The 18115-nt window shown below is 45.5% G+C and overlaps 1 protein-coding gene across 8 annotated transcripts in view; it reads right to left on the bottom strand.

Moving 5' to 3' along the window:
- Positions 1 to 18115, bottom strand: part of RAPGEF1 (Rap guanine nucleotide exchange factor 1) — a 141879-nt gene that overhangs the window by 96523 nt on the left and 27241 nt on the right. Inside the window, exon 1 of one of the 8 annotated variants that reach the window (XM_032634304.1) lies at positions 508 to 530. The exons of the other annotated variants lie outside the window; for them this stretch is intronic. The gene's annotated coding sequence lies outside the window, so the exon portion shown is untranslated. Of the gene's footprint in view, positions 1 to 507; positions 531 to 18115 lie in introns of those variants that run through there. 8 annotated transcript variants of the gene reach the window in all.

The following is an 18115-nucleotide window of genomic DNA, read 5'->3' as shown; positions in this document are numbered from 1 at the left end:
AATTCCCTTGCAGCCATCAGATTAAGGGCCCCAGCTTCTTACTGATGGTAGGCTGGAGGCCAGCCTCAGCTCCTTGACACACATCGCCACTGACTTCTCTAAAGCTTGCAAGGGAGGATGCCTCTAGTGGGTCTGCTAGAAAGACGGTCTGCTATAACAAAACATAATCAGGAAGAGACATCCCATCACCTCTGCCATATTTTCGCGGTCAGGAGTGAGTCACAGGTCCGTCCACACTTCGGGATTACACAGAGGTGTGAACACCAGGAGGTAACAATCACAAGGGCCACCTGAAAGTTTGTCTGCCACATGCTTACAGCTCCCATACAATTATAAAATCAAATTAACTTTATAATTAAAAACATTTAACAATATTGGTTAAACCCATGGACAATGGTTTCTTGAGACTGCATCACCAGTTACAGTGTAGACGCAGTGTGGAAAGCTGCAGGATAGTGCTTTGGGTTCAAGATGCTTAACTATGTCAAAATGATGACTCATTCTTACCACTTTTCTCCAGTGAAATCAGGATGACATCACTTTAGCTCTGACATCATTTAGCTTTTCAGGTCGTAGAAACGCACCATCCACATATTAAGTCTACCTGTTCTTTTCTCCTCAGCCCGCACAACTGAAGCACAAAGAGAATATGATGGACTCCATTAACCTCAGATGAATTCAATTATGTACACTTGAAAAACAGACAGAAAGAGGGAGGGAGGAAGGGAAAAGGAGAAGGATACGTATTTTAGGCAAATCACTCTCCATTTCTGTTAACGGGTACATGACTCCAGGTGAAAGTAGGATAGGAGAGGTGAAATGACTGTTTCCTCAGTTCCTTCATGCCTTCTGTGGTGTGAACATCTCACCTCACTAAAAGGATTCTGGTATTTAAAGATAACAATTTTCTTTTTACCATGCGGTGCCCAAATAGAAAACTAATTCCTACATTTGCTCTAAGCAGGGGTCAGCAAAGTTCTTCTTTAAAGGGCAGTAGAGTAAATATTTTTGGTTTTGTGGGGCATACAGTCTGTCAAACTACTTGACTCTGCCATTTTAATAGGAAAGCAGCACAGATGATGTGTAAATGAATGGGTGTGGCTGTGTTCCAATAAAACTATTTACAAAAACAGGCAGCCAAGTGGATCTGGCCCCAGGGGTGGTGGTTTGCACACCCCTGGTCTAAAGAAACAGCATTCTGTATCAATGCCGAAAGCACAGCTCATTTTGTTGGTCTCCAACAGGGATTCTCAAGGGTAATTTGGCTATATGTAACTGTTGTTTTATGTACTTTTATTCAAACCCAACTCCTCTGTATAAAATGCAACTCCACTATATAACTGAGCATCGACACACAGAGCTGTCAAATCAGCCCTGAAATCCAAGTAAAGTCACCACTCAGACTACCTACATACAATACGCTCGGCTCCTGTTTAAATAATTGTTGTTTCTCACTGACCTTCCTTGACCTCCTAGACCAGGTGACTCAGTTAGAGGCCCTGCATGAAGCTCACTGCTCTGTACTGCTGGGTACGTTGACTGCCCCTCTCTTTCACTAGGCCGTGAGAGGCATGGCTGTGTCTCGCCTGCTCGTGACTGTATTCCCAGGGCCCTGCACAGTGCTGGACACGTGCAAAGTCCTCATTAACCAACGCTGAACGAAGTAAAAGATTAGGACCCGTTACATGCCTCCTCAGCCCCAGATACTTTTCATTCACAGCACTTGAATGTAATTACATAGTTGTACTATAATTATTTAGTTGAACTATGAATGGGGTATGAATGGAGTATGAATGGGGGTGAAAAGGAAGATATAAAATAAACTGAACATTTCAACTGCTGAGGTTCAAAATCATACAAAAATAAAATTACCAACAGTATCAGTTATGTTAAAGCAAATTGCTAGCCGCTGGCTTCTTACCAATACTGGAAAATTGGAGAAGGCAAGCCCGAACAAAGGATTCAATTAATAACCAATTATTTTTGAGTGGCCAATTGAGTAACTTACAGAGGGAATTCTATTCACCCCTCCCCACAAGCCTGTTCTCAACTGAGTATGTTCCCTTTAGAATTCATTTTTTAAAATGTCTCAAGAGTGAGGCGGTCTTCAGATTTTTCTTAATTGGAAGAAGGAAAGGAGACACATAGAAGGACTTCAGCCATTTGCACAACCGCCTTCCTATTTAGAACTCAGAGCTTGCCCAGCCCCTGGGTTGGTGCCAAGGATAACAAGCTTAAATGTAGTTGGCAAATACTTAATGCCAAGTAGGAGACCCCGTCTTCTCTCCCTCCAGGCCATCCAGCCCAGGACTCTACACCCCTAAGCCTTAAAAGAAGTGAGTTTTCATATAAATAGAAAATTAACTTGTCCATCTTGATACTCCATCATCACAGGTCCCAACCGCTGGACGACAACACCCTTCCGGCTGCTTGTACGAGTGTTAGCTACCCACAAGAGCACACCCGACACAGCAGTTCTCCCAATAATCATGGGAGTCACTCGTGCATGGAGGTTTCCTGGGACCTCCTAAGGGAAAACATTCTCATTAGGAGCCCAACTGCCCATGAAAAGAAATAAAAATGAGCCACAGCCAGGTCTCTTCTCCCTTTTGAAGGTCAGGACGTGTGCGGTTATCTCCCCAGACAGAGTTACCTCGAGGAGATGGCACTAGAGATGCCATGCCAGGCAAAAGGAAGACCTTTCAAGATGGACTTGGGACACTGTCCCTCTAAGTCACTCCCTTTGAAAGCTCCCAAATCCCATAAGTTAAGAACTTCAGGGGACTTCCCTGGTGGCGCAGTGGTTAAGAATCCACCTGCCAATTCAGGGGACATGGGTTCGAGCCCTGGTCTGGGAAGATCCCACATGCCATGGAGCAACTAAGCCCACACACCACAACTACTGAGCCCGCACACCACAACTACTGAGCTCGCGAGCCACAACTACTGAAGCCTGTGCGCCTAGAGCCTGTGCTCCGCAACAAGAGAAGCCACCGCAATGAGAAGCCCGCGCACCACAATGAAGAGTAGCCCCCACTCACTGCAACTAGAGAAAGCCTGTGCACAGCAACGAAGACCCAACACAGCCAAAAAATAATAAAATAAAATAAAATAAATAAAGGAATTTCAGGGAGAACTCAGTCAATTATTCCGAGTTTGCAAACACCTGCAACCAATGGTTTTAACTCCTGTGGTTAATAAAAACAGAAAAAGCCCTAAAAGAACCACAATTCACTGTTTATATGTAAACCAAATAAACAGCAATGGGTTTCCTCCTGTACTTCTTATTTCAGTGGATGGTGACCACTCGTGAACATTAAGCCAAAAACCCGGTTGTCATCTTTGACCTGCTTCAACCCTGTTATCCCCAAATCTCTTGCATTGCCAAGTCCTGTCCATTTCACCTTCCATATTTTCAGCGTATCTGTCCCACTGCCACCACCCTCATCCATGCAGCCATCACCCTCAGGGATGACTAACTCAGCCTCCGAGTCCATTCTTGCCCTTTCCAGTACATTCTCCCACTGAAGTCAGCACAAATCTCATTCAAAGCACAAATCTCATCTCTCCCAATCTCTTTTGCAAATACACACACATACCACTTAAAACACCAAGTGTCTCTTCAGCTTGCCAGTGCTCTTACACTCAAGGCTTTGACTGGATAGGTACATGTCATCCACCACTGAGTGGTCCTCTCACCACCCCCAGACCTTGTCCTCGGGGCCTTTACACGGTGTTTCCTCATCAGACAGTGGTGTGTCCCCGCTCACCCCCAGCCCAAAGGCCCACCTCATTTCAGCTGGTTAACTCTGACTTATCCCTTCCGACTTCAGCTCTGCTCTTTCATAGTATCTGTCAGTCTGTAATTAGTATCTACCTGGGGACTATTCTGGTTTCTGCCTTTCTCAACTGAGAGGAGAGAATGAAGTCTAAGACCCTAAGGCATGTTGGATGAACTGAATTCTCCTATTCATCTAGAATGACTCTAGCTGTGTACTACCCTGGAATATCTGAGAAAACAGTCACTCAAATAATTCTGTGTTCTGTGGTTCAGATGAAAACTTCAGGTTTGGAAAGGTTTGTGCCTAACAGTATCTCACATAGCAGGTGCTCAAATATTTGTTGATAGAAAATGAAGAAATAAATTAATCGATGAACTCCCCACCCACGCTTCGATTCCTTTCACTGCATTGGGACCCCTGAGATTTAAAACTCAAGCCAATGACAGTCTCAGCACAGGGGCTGGGGGGGTGGGGGTGGACTTGCCCTGCCTCTTAATTTGCATGAGACAATTTAAACCATTCAAATTACACTAATCACTGCCTACAGCCCAACAGCCATCCACAGCCAGGGAACGACAATGGGATCCCACACACTTTGCACATGCTGGAGCCAGAGGGATGTAGACACCAATCCCAGTTAGGCCACTGGGTAAAACCTTGAGTAAGTTTAACTTCTGAATCTGTTTCCTTCCTGTAAAGGGGGCTGATGCCACAATTTCAGCCATGGCTCTTTGGTAGCAAGGGACAGAAGCCTCACGAATCATGTTCAAATAAAAAGGAAGGCTTAAGGTAAGTATGAGTGTAAGGAGACTCCTGGGAACCCAAGGGAAGCTCAACATCCAACCGTCAGGAAGGGTTAAGAACCAAGAAGGCGGCTCAGAACCAGCGTCCTCCATCTCTCCCTGCTTCGGTGCCTCTGCGCCGGCCGCATGCCTCATCCAGGCTCACTCCCTTAGGGAGCTCGTCCACTCTTGCGACTTTAAATACAATCTTTATACCAAGACTCCCAAGTTTATACCTCTAATCTAGATCTTTCTCCTTTCAAGGCATATATTTAACTGTCCACTCAGTACTTCCATTTGGAGATCTAGAAGGCACGTCTAACTGAACTCCTGATCGCTGCCACAGCCTTCCCCATCTGAGTGGACGGCAACTCCATTCTTAAAGTTAGACGCTCAGGCCAGAAGCCTTGAAGTCATCCATGACTCCTCTTTTTCTCCTACGATCCTTATCCAAGCAGTCGGGAAACCCTGTTGGCCCTAATCTTCAAAATCCTTCAGCTCCAACCACTTTCCATCATTTGCACTGCGCCTCCCTGGATCACTACAGCAGCTTCTAGCAGGGCTCCCCACCTGTGCTCCAGCACCCCTTTATTCCCCTATACACACAATAGAGTGATCCTAGGAAAACTTAAGTCAGATGGTTTCACTCGGCTCAAAACTCTGCAACACCTGCCCATTTCTCTCATGATAAAAGTCAAAGCCCTTATAATGACTCTCAAGGCCTGACAGGATCTTCTCTATCTGTTCCAGTCACCCCAGCCTCCTCACTAGTCCTTGAACACACCTACCTGACATTCCACCTCCTGGAATGTCTGTCCCTCAGATACCTGCTGGGCCAACTCCCTTCCTCCAAGTCTTGACGCAAATCTCGCCTTCCCAACGAGGCCACCCCTGTCTGCCCTATTTAACTTGCAGTTCTTTAAGACTCTTTAGCTCCAGTGCCCACCAGTGATTAGATTGTCTCTCTGAGTCCTGGTTCAAGTTCCTGAGCCAGAACCAATTGGCCTGGCTCATCTTTCTAAGGCAGGCCACATGACACAGGTCAATGGCCAGCTGCCTGTGGAAGAGCCATTAGTACAGAAGGTCCTCTGGGCAAAACTGAAAACGAGCAAAGCCATCTGGAGCTATTCGTTGTGGGAGCACAAGCTCTCCACAGATCACAAGAGCACTGCTGTGTTATAGCACAGTGCCATCGTGAATGTCAGAGAAAGCCTAGAAGGGGTCAGATCAGAGTAGACGTTGAGCTCCCAACACTGACCTTAGCAAGAGTTGTTGTGGGGATTAAGTGGTGCACTTCAATGTCTGGCCCACCAGAGGAGCTTCATCATACTCTCAGGTAACTTAACTATCCTAGCCATAAACAGATTTGTTGACATGGATAATTGGTAAAAAAAACACTTAATATTAAAAATGAATGGATTAAACTCTGCAGGCAAGCAGGCATTTTTTAGAATTTCTCACTGTTCCCCCTTGCGCTGCTGAGGATTTTACAATTACCTAAAGACAGAATGATTTAAATGAGCCAGGTGGTTCTGGCTCAGGGTCTCAGGTGTGGCCAGGGTGGCATCATCTGAGGCTTGACCAGGGCTGGAGGAGCCATTTCCAAGCTCATTCCCCGTGCTGTCAGCAGCAGGCCTCAGGTCCTCACCTTGTGAGCCTCTCCTCACAACAGGGCAGCTGATCTCCCCAGAGCAGCAGATCCAAGAGAGAAGCAGGAAGGCAGAACCCACCCACAGTCAGAAGTGACAACTCATCCATCGCTTCTGCCACATTCTTCTACTGGTCATGTGACCAACCCTGATACAAAAGGGGAGGGGCTGCACCTGGGCTTGTGACTATGGGGCGGGGGCCCCTCTGGGGCCATCTTGGAGGCTGCTAACCACAGGTTATTCATGCAGACCAAGGCCTGTTTTTAAAGGGCCCAGAGCTAAGATGGTTTTTTACATTTTAAAGGGCTGTAAAAGAGAAAATGAAGAATATGTGACAGAGACCATACATGGCCTGCAAAGCCCAAATTATTTACTATATGGCTCTTTATAGAAAAAGTTTGATGACCCTCCCCCAATGCAGACTGTTTATTATAGATGACTTAAGGGGTTTTCAAGGGTTATTTTGACTATAGGCAATGTTTCCCTTATGCCCTGACTTTAGAAGCTAACTCCTAGGTAAGCAACTCTACTGAAGTAGGCACTCTGCAAACTGCAGCTCTGAATGTCACTATAATGTCAACCACTAAGAAATGAACAGCTCATCGTAACCTGAGCAGAAAGAAAACAATCAGCGGTACCTTGCCCACAAGTAGAAGGCTGATAAATATAAACCCAGTGAACGAATGATTAAAGAAGAAATACTCTAAGGACACATCTTGAAAGTAGAGTAACCATGAAAGTATGAAAACTCTTTAGTCAGTGATTTATAACGTAAGACCAAAGGTGAATTTTACATAGTAGTTACAATCATAGCTAACTCCCTGCCAGATACTCCCCCATTTGTGCATCCTCGCGCCCTATGAGGTAGGGGTTATTAGCTGCCTCCATTTTTACAGATGAGCAAGTGAAAGCTGACAGAAACTATGTAATTTCCCCAAGGTTACATGATAAATAAGCAGCGGGACGATTTACTCTTACAGCAAAGTATGTAAGTATAAAGACCAACTTCATCCTGAACCTTCATGCCTCAGCTGCAGCCGGCTGCGAGCACAGCCGACACACGGAGCCCTCCTCACTGCCCCAGGCTTCTCCTCCAGGGAAGCTCTCCCTCCCGCCCAGCTTGCTGGAATCCCAACCCAAGGACTTCAGAGAAGAGCAGAGCTCCTGGGCTCCCTATAAGCGAGGTTATAGAGACCTGAAGTGCTAGATTTAACCTACTTACTCATTTATTGCTCCCTTTATCCAAAGAGAGCTTTAAAAAATGTTTTCACCATGGTCTTTGCTTTCCAACCAAGTATCTTTTCTGAGACTGTGGAATCAGCACCCAGCCCAGCCATCTCTCCAGCTGCTTCCCTAATGAGCTAAGTGGAGGGCAGCTGCTCGAGCCCTGGGGCCAACAAAGTTTTGACACTGGAATGATGACAGGGCAGAGAATGCTGCCGCTCCCGCAGCAAACAGAAGGGCTGGCAGATACACACGGGACTCGGGACACACTGGTGGCCACTGCAGAGAGAAGGGAGCTCTTGGCCAAGGGCTTTCTATGTGAACATAAGCAGACCCCACTCTCCCTGAGTGGTCCTGAAGATGGCTCGGCTCCTCCACTCAGGTTCATGAACGTCAGGAGAAACGACTGCCCGAGGCTACACAACCAGTGGAAGGGCCAAAGTTCCCTGATGCTAAGGCTAATTTTCCCACCTTTTGGACTCTGCTCTTGGAAAGCTTGAAGTCCAGCTGCTTGAGGAGACAGATGTTGATCACAACAGGTTCTGGAAGGAGGAAGACCTGAGCAGAGGCAGGGTGTCTGTGTCAGGGACAGAAAGAGAGAGGCAGCGATAACGGCAGACATAGAAAGTCAGAAGGCCTGGAGGCAAAGGGGGTTTGAATCGGGTCTTGTAGACAGTGGTGACTATCTGCACAGGCTGCTGCAAGGAACAGGACAGTCACCTGACCAAGGACACACACAAAGACTGTCAGAGGGCACTGAGGGTCCAGCTGACGGTGGAGACATGAATTTGCGTCAATAAAGGCCCTAATTACATACACAACTGTGACCTCACTGGGATTCTAATAAATACAGCTGTCCAATCCCCACAGTAAACATGCAAATCACAAGATAATCGCCTCCCTCAGTCCATTCTAATTATGAGATAAGTCATCTTCAAAGATATTATTCCCTTGCCTAACAAGAAAAGAGAGGAAGCTACACTCTGGTCTGCTTGTAAACCCACACTCTCAGGAACGTAGAACAGAGTGCAAGGGATTCTGACACCAGAGAGACCAAGGTTTGGGTCCCAACTCTGCCACTGACTAGCTGTGTGACATTGAGCAAGATACCAGACCCTCACTGACCCTGTTTCCCCGTCTGTGAAATGAAGATAAAACACTACCTACCACACAAAACTTCTGTGAGGCTCAAACGCAATACACTCGGCTCACAGACAGCTGTGGCTGCCCGTCTGCAGAAACGGCCACAGTATAACCACCCCGACCCTTGACTTCAGGGACCTTCCATCAAGAGATGCGGTCTCTCTCCCGTCTTGAATCTGGTTGGGACATGCTTTTACTAACGAAATGAAGTGGAGGCAACACTGTGCCAGTTCCGACCCTGGGCCTCGGGAGGCCGTGTGCGCCTGGCTCTCTAGGAAGCCGACAGCTGCCAGGTGAGTGATCCCGGCTGCCTGCCAGAGGCAGAGATGAGCCTTCCTGGCAGCTGACGGCAGACACAGGAGGGACCCCAGCTGAGACCAGGACCCCAGCCTGAACTGGCACTTGCAAAGCGTGAACTAAATTAACCGTTGTTAGGTCACTAAATACTGGGGTGATGTGTTAGCACTGACTGACTGCTACAGCAGTACTCACAGTACGAAGCTATTAGAGCTTCCCTTCGCCAGTAATGCCCCCAGTCCTCAATTCTTCCTTCGCTACTGGATCATTCACATCTGCATTCAATCATGCCATTACTTCTCCCCTTAAAAAAAGCTCTCCCTTGACCCCACTTCCCTCAATAACTACCACCCTGTCTTTGCTCTGTCTCGCAGCAAAACTCCTCAAAGAACCACGCATGCTCACTGCGTCTAATTCCCCTCTGCCCTTTCGCTTTCACATCCTTTCACCTCCAACTCTGCACTGAAACGTCTCGTCAAGGTCCCCAGTGAACACCATGTTACTACATCCCATGGTCAAGTCTCAGTCCTTACGTGATTTGGCTCAAATCAGCATCATCTGTCACCACTGGTCCCTCTGCTCTAACACTTTCTGCACCTGGCTCCTGGGGCGCCAGTCTCCGAGTTTCCTCCTACCTCACCAGAGGGCCTTTCTCGTCACCTCAACCTCCCGATGCTGGAGTGCCCTGGGGTCAGTCCTTGGCCTCTTCTCTTCTCTAACTCACTTCCTTGGTAATCTCATCCAGTCTCAAAAGTCAAAAACTCAGAAAGGCCTAGGTTTTCTCTGAAATCCAGATTCGGACACTCACCTGCCTAACGCCACCTCCTTTTAGATCTCTAATAGGCATCTCAAACTCAACCTGTGCCAAACACAACTCCCGATCTCCCCCCTCGCCCCCATCTGCTCCTCTGGCACTCTTCTGTTTTTAACAGACAAAATGCTCAGGCCAAAACACCTCTTTTTCTCTCACACCCGATACTTTACCCCTTAGCAAATCCCACTGGCTCTCCCTTCAAATTCCTTACCATCACCTACAAGGCCCTACGGGATTCGCTTCTCCCTGGCCTCGCGTGTTACCGGTCTCTCCCGAGTCCCTCTGCTCCAGCCATGCTGACCTCACGTCCTCCTGTCGGCTCAGGTGCCCTGCACCAGCTCCCCATTCTCCTGGAGTGCGCTTGTCCGGAAGGCTCAGCACTTCCGCCCCGATTCCTCACAGCTGAGCACTCTCCCTTTCCTGCCTCTGTAAAACTAACAATCCCTCTCCTAGTCCTGGACTTCCTATCCCCTCCCCTGCCCTCTTTCTATGATGCCTGTCATCTAACAGACTATATATTTTACTGTTTATATTAAACTATACACTTCAGAGGGCAATGATGTCTCAATTTTTCATTAGGTACCCCCTGTGCCTAGAACAGTGCCTGACATAGGACCCATTCAATGAATGCTGTTGAACGAATGAAAGTCCATCAATCAATGAATGAATGAAAGTATAGAAGCTTGGGATGTTTTTAGGATAGTGCCCCCTTCAGTGGTAAAGGAAGGCTATTTAAGGCTCTATATGCAAAGCACCGGGTTCTTCAAACCTTCCATGATCTCCTTTCTTATCACTGTAGTGACGAGAAGTATTTTTACAGATAAAGACCTGAATGGTGTGTGACAGACTACAAACCAGAAGGCTCAGTTTCAGTAACCCCAATTTTTAAAATGAGTCACCTGGAGGGCGGTATTTAAGTCCTTTTTCTGGCTTGAAAATGTGAATATTTTTGGTAACTGACGAGTGACCTGCTTCTGAGTTCCCAAGTGACGATGGCAGAGAGCACCAAACCAAAAAGACCCCATAGGTCAGGGGTTGGCAAACTCGTGCCTGCAGCCTAAATCCCGCCAGCCTCCTGGTTGTTGGTGCAGATTCCTTGTTTATAGCCTGCAAGTGCAGAATGGCTTTCCCATTTGTAAATGGTTTCATTTTAGCTGGTAATATAAGTCCCTACATAATAGGAATCAAGAGATTGTGCCTCCTGGCCCTGCCAAAGCCTACAATATTCACTATCTGGCTCTTTAAGAAGTGTACCCACCCCTGACACAGATGTGCCATCCTGGGGCCAATTCCTCAGCTGCAGACCACAAAATCCCCAGAAATAATCATCTGGGTATTTCAGCATGAAGTGACTTCCAAAACCAAGTGCCCTATACGCAACTGCCAAAAGGTAATTAGATACAAAGTGGCCAGTGGCCGCTGCTATTATCTTCCACAGCCGTGACGCCCTCTATACAGCTGGAAAAGAAACAGCCAAATACGGAAATGTATCTTACGCATGTTCCCAGGGTAACGCATATCCTAAAACCAATGGCTAGGGATAGATATTGTTCTAAATTTGGAAATATCTGATGACAAAGCGAAGTTTCCTTCCCTTTTCTTACCACACCCAAAACAACACCCTACCTTTCTCATGAGAAAAATTCCTTCACACTTATGGTTTCCATTTCCTACATTTGATCTTTCACTTAACAAAAAAAATGATTAATGGAAGCCCATGATGTATACAGACCTTTTAGTACCACGCCTGGCATATAGGAAGCTATCAGCATTCTTTTACTATTATACCCAACATATTATTATTGTAATATTATTACATCTGTTATTGTATCACATTGCATACTTTATGTATGGTAGACACAATATATAATGTACTGTAACACAACATATCGAACATGTTATATTCTAGAACATGAAAATATATAATATAAATATAAAATATATAATCATTATATATGCAATATGCTGTATTGTCTTATATCATTGTTACACACATTATTATATATCATTGTTATATTACTATCCTAACACAGGGGATACTAAACCACAAACCAGCTGTGAGACTTCAGACAAGTCGCTTCACTTCTTTCTAAGCCTCAATTCTCCATTGGTGAAATTAGGTAATCATTTTAGATTTTTACCACTCTCTTCCAGCTCAAGACCAACGCCCAAAGCATGCTAAATAACCTTTCCTTTGAAAACTTCTTCTCCTACCCTGAAGCCTATGCAAGGGCACACCCAATCACGGCTTGGAACCCCACACGGACAGGCATGGACATCATCTTCGTTCACTACATCAACATCCTGACGCTCTGCACTTGTTGACTCACGCCGCCCTCGCAGCAAGGTTTGAAGCAAGCTGTGTAACAGCAGTAAATCTATTTTAATAACGACTGGGTTGGTGCCCCATGATGTACAAGCATCTGGGGAAAATGGTAACGAATCATCCCTCAACAGACACAGTAACGAGGAAGAGGTGGGTCATGAGTCATGCCGCTGAGCAGTAAGCATTACACTAAAAATATTAATAACACTTCTGGGCTCACTCTGTCCCTTTCATGTGAGGAAATTAAAGTATTTAATAATCGTTGCTCCCTGGGAGACAGAAGACAAAAAGTTGTGATGGTAAATGAGTACCCTTAAATAAAGTCTTCTCATGCCTTTTTTTACGTGAAACTCAGCACTTGAAAGAGACTGAGCCAAGTCCAATGCGAAAGACCATGGGAAAACAGAATTTTGAAACAAAAATAGATTCTCAGCCCTCATAATGGTTTTTGAACTTCCCATTTCCCTTCTCTGAGCCCCATGCCTTTAGGTAACTCATCACGATGGCACTAGTAAATACAGTTGAAGTTTCACAAGAAAAACAAGTTCAAAATGATAATGCTCAACACCGATGTGCTTGTGGCTAACGGATACATTTATGCAACACTCAAGAAAATGTTAACAGATACACCCCTTCTGGAAAACAACATGGCAACAGTCCATGGCACGTTCCTGGACTGGGAACTTTACCTTGGGAACCTATCCTAAGGAAATCATCCAGCAAGTCACAAATATATATGAATACAGCTACTTATTGTTACCCTACCTGTAACAGCAAAAAGGGGAAATAATTTCAATATCCAGCAGCAGGTGAATGATTTAATAAATTATGGGACAGCGACACGATAGAATGTCACAGTCATTACAGTAGCTCTGAAGACCACATATGAAAAATAGGCATGTATGTGCAGCAGCTCTGGAAAGGATGAACAGTAACAGCTAATTCTTCCGCTCCCTCACTAGGTTTTAGGCCCTTTAGATCTAGTCACTCAATATGCATTTTCTTCTTCGCATTTTGTCGATTTTTTCCCAATTTCTTCTTTAATAACATAACATCTTTTCGACTAAAATAAAATGAAATTTCTCTGTACTTAGCCTAAAAATAACAACACTAATAAACACTTACTGGACATATACTACGTGCCAGGTACTGTTCTAAGCACTTTACATGTATAAACCCCTTGACCCTCACACCTAGCCAGCTAGAAGTGGGGAAGCAAGGAGTCAACCGGGGCATCTGGGCTCCAGTGTACAGGCTCTTAACCACTATGTAATAATGAAAAAAATTTTCAGCATTATTCAGGATGGGAAAATGGACTGTCCTGCTTAGTTCAATATTCTAGTTAACTAGGAATAGCTCAGCTATGTCTGGTCCTGCAGTAACTATTTTCAAAGAAATTCAACACCATAAAAACGCCCCTGTGACCACGCTGTTCAGCAGAACTGATGCTTTCTGCAGGTACTGAACACCAGGGGAGTTTGCAGATATGAACAGCAGTGATGAGAGCTGATGGTCACTGATTCACAGCCCACAAGGCACCTCTGAGATCATCGGGCATGTGATCCCTTCAACTGAGGGAAGGAAATGGGTAGAGTTAGCCAAACTCACACTGCTAGCTGGGATTGGGACAGATCTGGGCCCATGATCCACGCCCGCGGACGTGGTAAAAGCCCGGTTCTTTCTTTCTATTATGCAACATGTGATAACAAGAAAGACTATGATTCATTAAGTGCTTGTGTACGCTAAGGGCTGTAAACCCTTCACGTGAATTATTTAATTTCGCGCCACAGTCGTTCGAGGTAGGCATTATTATTAATCTCACGTGGAGACTAGGAAACAAGCTTGGAAACGTGAAGTCGTGTGGCTCGCCTCACTCAGCTAGAAGGCCCTGATTCAGGTAACTGGAGTGCAGCCCCAGCCCTTGCACATTCTGGAGCACTGCAGCCCCACAGCGATGGAATCAGACCACACAATGCATGGGGGTAGGGAGGCCGGCTCCAGCTCTGGCCAGAAAAGCCGTCAATATTAATGATCCAGCGGCCCCAGATGCTTCTCGACTACCTAGCTAGGTACAAGCTTGTAGAGGCAAGTCTAAGCGCCCTTGCTGACTGGAATCCAAACAATTATAAATCCGCCCCCACAGCACAGGAACCAGAGAGCAAGTGGAATTTATGCAAGTCCTTGAGTCCCCACCCCCACCCAGCCAGGCAATCTCCTTCCCAGCCTTGCTAAGCCCACAGTCAGCCCAGGCCTGGGAAAGACACTTCAGCCTCAGCTCTTCCACCGAGGGTGTTAATTTCATTTGCTCACACCCAGCTGTGTACAAACATGCAAATCATTAACGTTTCCATTTACCAGGCCGGTATGGCCCTGAGCTGCTGGCATTTCTGAAGGAGATAACAATTCTATTTGCAACTACGGCTGCAATTTTTATTCCCAAGGAAACTTCTGCCCCTGTTATATTCCCCAAAGCCAAAATGATCACTGTAAGCAACCCTTCAAGTTATTCATGAAAAAAAAAAGACCAGAAGAAACAAAGAATCCTTCTTTTTTTTTTTAAACATCTTTATTGGAGTATAATTGCTTTACAACGGTGTGTTAGTTTCTGCTTTATAACAAAGTGAATCAGTTATACATATACATATGTTCCCCTATCTCTTCCCTCTTGCATCTCCCTCCCTCCCACCCTCCCTATCCCACCTCTCTAGGTGGTCACAAAGCACCGAGCTGATCTCCCTGTGCTATGCGGCTGCTTCCTACTAGCTATCTATTTTACACCTCGTAGTGTATATATGTCCATGCCACTCTCTCACTTAGTCCCAGCTTACCCTTCCCCCTCCCCATATCCTCAAGTCCATTCTCTAGTAGGTCTGTGTCTTTATTCCCGTCTTACCCCTAGGTTCTTCATGACATTTTTTTTTTCCTTAGATTCCATATATATGTGTTAGCATACGGTATTTGTCTTGAATTTTTTGAGAGCACTGGACGGGATAGTAGTATATTTCAGAGCAGTTCAATTTAGCTCTAAATTGAAGGTTTCCCCAGGTGCCGGGCCAATGAATCAATAACGAAAATGCCGACTGTGATTTAAGTGCCTTTTGTGAAGCAATCTTTTGCAGTGTGAACAATCATCAATACATTTACTTAGTCTTTGTAAATTCAGAATTGCTGTGGGACAGAGGAGGGTTGTACCTGTTTTCATCCCCCGACGCCTCTACTTTGGGCAGAGAAAGGCAAAGAAGGAACGTTTCCACCACACACCCGCCAGCACTGGTAGATACCATTTACTGAGCACCTACCATGCACCAGGAACCACGCTGCACCTTTCGTACCTCATGTATACCCGTGGTAGCACTGGAGGCCAGGCAGCACTCAGTTTGGTTACCGAGTGCACTCACGGAGGGCACCAAGTGCCATACGCCGTGCTAGTATGGAGGACAGAACAATGATCCCAAGAGACAGCCCTCAGGTTTCTGGTCAGGTACTGTAGTAAACAGACCCCCACCGGCCCTCCACCGGCCCTCCACCAGCCCATCCCTGTGGTGAGGGCTGGAATGTAGTCATTTGAAGGCCACTGGAGGTAAGGACGGTGGGGAAACGATCTGGGATTACAAAATTCACTTGTTCAAGGTCAGACAGAAAGTCAGGGGCAGCAGAGCTCTGGCTGGATGGACCACTCGGGATCACAGGAAGCCACTGCCTTATCCTACCTCCCATCCTATTTTTTTGGACAGGGCCTGCTAGAACTCACTATGGAAATGCAAATGACTTAAATTTATCAACCACTGCAAGCATTCATTATTGTAAAAACCAATAAAGGCAGTACCGTTTCTTTCTTATGTTTTGGGTTCTGAGAGCTATAAGAAAAACTAGAACTATAAGAGAGAGTATAATGTTGGTCCCTTCAAAGGATGCACGTCCCACACTGTTTAAAATCATTAGAGACATTTCTCTATTAGGTGTAAAATGCTCTTTAGGGTGACAGCAAGCAGAAGTGAGATTCATGTTTCTCAAACTAGTATTCTGTCACCTCAGTTTTTTAACTTTCCAGGTCTACAACATGGAAACAGAAACACAAATGATCCAAAAGGCAGATAATGATTTCCTTTAAATGTCCCTTCAGAATTTATTCTGCATTTGACCTTCCTAATCACGACTGTCTGGCTCTGGTTAAAGTCTGCCATCGCAGGTCAACACACAGACCGGACAGAAGTCAGGGGCAGGCTGGGCAGTTCCAGCTGCCTGCAGCAAAGGCACACAAGGACATGCCCCAGTTTCACTTGCCCCTAAAGCAGACAAGGATACCATGCTGCGTGCTCTAGAGCCTGGTGCCACCAGTCATCCACTGAGCTTGGACTTCGAAAAAGGCACTCACATCAGGGTCAGGGTGGTGGCTGGGATCCACTAAATCAGTGGTCCCCAACCTTTTTGGCCCCAGGGACCCGTTTCGCGGAAGACAATTTTTTCCACCGACCGGGGGGGGGGGTTGGGGGTGAGGGGGGATGGTTGAGGCAGTAACCTGAGCGATGCGGAGCAGATGAAGCTTCAATTGCCTACCGCTCACCTCCTGCTGTGCGGCCCAGTTCCTAACAGGCTGAGGACCGACACCGGTCCGTGGCCCAGGGGCTGGGGACCCCTGCACTAAATCATTCCTAACCATTGTTCCAAAATCCCAGTTCCAAAATATAAACAACCTTTAAAGACAAAGACAAACAGACAAACTGTGAAGAATAAATAAACTCCACAACCATTGTTATTGTGGATCCTTGGACTGGAGAACAAAACTGTGGGTCCAGGGTCTACCCTGCTCAAACCAACAAATCCCTCCACTGACAGAGACATGGCCCTGGTAAATGGGATCTGTGAAGACTGAGAAATCAGGGGCAATTAACTGCTCTTCTTTTTATCCCCAATTCACTGTGGATCCTGAAATCCCTACTATCAACTCCTCTCATTTAAATTTCTGAACACAACTAAACAACATAACAAAACACAAAAGCTTTAATTTTTGTCTGTAAGCCCAGCTGCTTCCTATGGAAGTATTAAGAAGTTTTAACTCACACATTTTCTAAGGAAGACCAGAGACAACTTAAAAGTAAGTAAAATATTAAATTCCTGTTATAAAAGTGATTTGAGTTATTGGATCAATGCCAATTTTCTTCTTGGTGGCTGGAGATACCAGGCCACATGGCACTGAAAGAGTGTTACATCCTGACCCACCAGTAAATACCCATGTCTGCTAAGATTCATTCTTCTGAAGGACAAGGTACTATGATGTAAGCAGCAAACTGCTTTTTTTTTTTTTTATGTTTTTCTCCCCCAAATGAGTAAAGTACATTAAAGAAAATATAACAAACCTCATATATGCATAACCTGGATTCTAACAGTTGTTAAATGATCCTGTTTTTCTTATCTGTATGTATGTGTTCATTCAGTCACCTGAAACCATTTTAGAGTAAAATTATAGCCAGCGTAACCCTTTAGCCCTGAATACTTCAGCATGACAACCCCAAAAAGGACATTCTCCTACATGACTCATTACCATAATCACACGTAATAACACAGACAACAGTTCCCAAATATCATCTACCATGTAGTTCATACTGAAATTTCCTGAACTGTCTCCCAAATGTCTTTTATTACTGTTTTGTTCACACAGGATTTGATCAAGGACCAGTAAGGGAATACCTTTTTCAAAGTAACTTGTTGGACAAAGAATGAATGACTGATGGAAAGTCAGAGGGGCTGGAACCGAACAGTAAATTAGCATCCGACCTACTTTTCCCTATTAAGAAGAAAAAAAATTATATATAATCTGACCACAAAAGACAACTATTATTAACATTCCCATGCATTTTCTTCCAGTTTATTTTTTCTGTTCATAAACACACACCCATACATACGCTTGCGCTCAAACTGTCTTGCTACAGGTCAGGTGCTATCTCCACCCTTTTTGCAAGTGGGAGATAAAAGAGCCAATACCTGATGAAGTCCTGTGGGCACCATCTTTGGTATTCTGGTGCCTGCCGGGTTTGCGAACCCTGCTGGTCTGCTAGGTTAATAACAGTGAAAAGGGCAGCCGAGTGCACCGGAAGACC

Source organism: Phocoena sinus, chromosome 6 (genome assembly GCF_008692025.1).
Source record: "Phocoena sinus isolate mPhoSin1 chromosome 6, mPhoSin1.pri, whole genome shotgun sequence".
Taxonomy (NCBI): domain Eukaryota; kingdom Metazoa; phylum Chordata; class Mammalia; order Artiodactyla; family Phocoenidae; genus Phocoena; species Phocoena sinus.
The sequence above is the reverse complement of the archived record's forward strand: the minus strand, read 5'-3'. Positions and strand labels throughout refer to the sequence as shown.